The following is a 1,893-nucleotide window of genomic DNA, read 5'->3' on the forward strand; positions in this document are numbered from 1 at the left end:
AGCGGCCTTCAATTTGAGCCTCTCGGTAGCTTTGGCGCGCCACATGACTTCAGCTACAGAAGCAGAAAATAAATCAGTTAGAACATAATAAAGGGGGAGATAAGGAAACTTACTCATGCTACAGGGCAGATCGGCTGGGGTAGAAGACAAGCCGAATATATGCATTACTCCCGGAAGGAGCATCTTGTCAATATGATAGCGCTGACCGACTAGTCGTTCGGCTGCACAGAGATAGTCCGCGTCGCCTCTAAACTTGCCGAGCTCCGGTTGCGCGGGCATGGCCGTCTGCCACTTGGTGCGGAAAGTTGGCCGCTCTGGGAAACGTATATAGAAAAAATGCTCCTTCCAATGTTTGTTGGAGCTCGGCATGTGGTCAAAAAGGACGAAGCCTATCCTAGATTGGAAAACAAAGGTACCCCACTCGGCTTGCTTGGGATAGTAGAAGTAGTGGAAAATTTTTGGAGTTAAGGGGATGCCGTTCAGTTTGAACAAAACTATCACTCCGCTCAGCAGCCTAATAGAGTTAGGAACCACTTGGCCGAGCGGAATGCGAAAATAGTTGCAAATTTCTAAGAAAAACTTAGGGGGTGGAAAACGCAGTCCGGCCAGGAATTGGTCTCGGAAGAAAAGAATAATGCCGGCCGGCGGTTCATTAGGCCGATCGGTCGGCGTGGCTAGCACTATTTGATGGTCGGTCGGCAGGTCGTAAGTTCGAACGAGACGCAATGCGTCTTCCTCGTCAAAACAGCTCTCCATGGTCGTATACCACAGACCCGGAGTGCCGCCGGCCGACTGCGAGGTGCTGGTCATGATCAAAAGACGAGAATGCGGGATAAAAAAGGAGGGTTCAAGCAGAGAATGGAAGGAACCGACTGAAGGGGACGAATAACAGAAAGAAGAAAACGTCGAGAGTAAGAAAAAGGGTCTTACAAGCGAGGGAGATGGTCAGAATAAGTCGTGTGGTCGCCGGAAAGCCTGAGCACAAGGTGGCCGGCGAAAGAAGGAGCAGCAAGGTGTCTGGAAATGAGGAGGGTGAAATGCGGCGAGGAACATGGGTCGGAGCTTTATATGGACGGCCGCCATTATTGTCCACCGTCCGATCCAGGTCACGGATACCCAGATCATCATCCAGTCGTTCATTTCGAACGGCGGTTGTCCCATTGGAAGTGACGCCACCGCCATACGCTGACAAGCGCACGATCGCCATGTGTCAACTGCTTACTGGCCGCATTTAATGAGCTCCCCTTATCGTGTGCAGAGCACGTGATAAATAGTGGGGGGGGGGGGGGAGCATGGGACATGGATTCCGAGAGAAGCACAAGGCATGGGCAAGACACTGCCGAACAGATGAGTATCCTTATGCCTGGCCGAGCGGATCATTTCTCAGTCAGATCGGCAGTCCAGTCAGTCGGACTTCGCCTCTTTCGACTAGACTCGAGGGGGAGGCAAGTGATCCGGTGGTAAGAATCCGGAACCCCATAACGAGGGGTCAACGCCACGAGGAGGTCAAAGGGCCCAGTGGCTCGCTAGAGAAGGACGAGCCGACCGGATTTGGAAGAAAGGGACATCTGATAGTAAAAAGCACCCTGGTAAGGACCAGGGTTCCGACGCTCAATGAAACAGTACATAATCACCGAGCGGAGGGACGCGCCGCCCGGCCGACGAAGGGAATTAAGGCCGTCCGGACGTCGTTCTTTGCCCGGTCGGCAGGACGGATGTCCTAGCCGGGCGGTGGGTAAAGGAAGGGAACACCCTCTGACAGCCGTTAAGTCGCATGGCTACGTCATACTCCTACTCTGGTAACGGGGTGTCCTGTTGTCCCATCGAAGACATGCTCGGACTGTAGCAGTATGGTGTCAGGTAAGCTCTTTGACAATCACATACCAAAGTATG

The sequence above is a fragment of the Zingiber officinale genome, chromosome 8A (genome assembly GCF_018446385.1).
Source record: "Zingiber officinale cultivar Zhangliang chromosome 8A, Zo_v1.1, whole genome shotgun sequence".
NCBI lineage: Eukaryota > Viridiplantae > Streptophyta > Magnoliopsida > Zingiberales > Zingiberaceae > Zingiber > Zingiber officinale.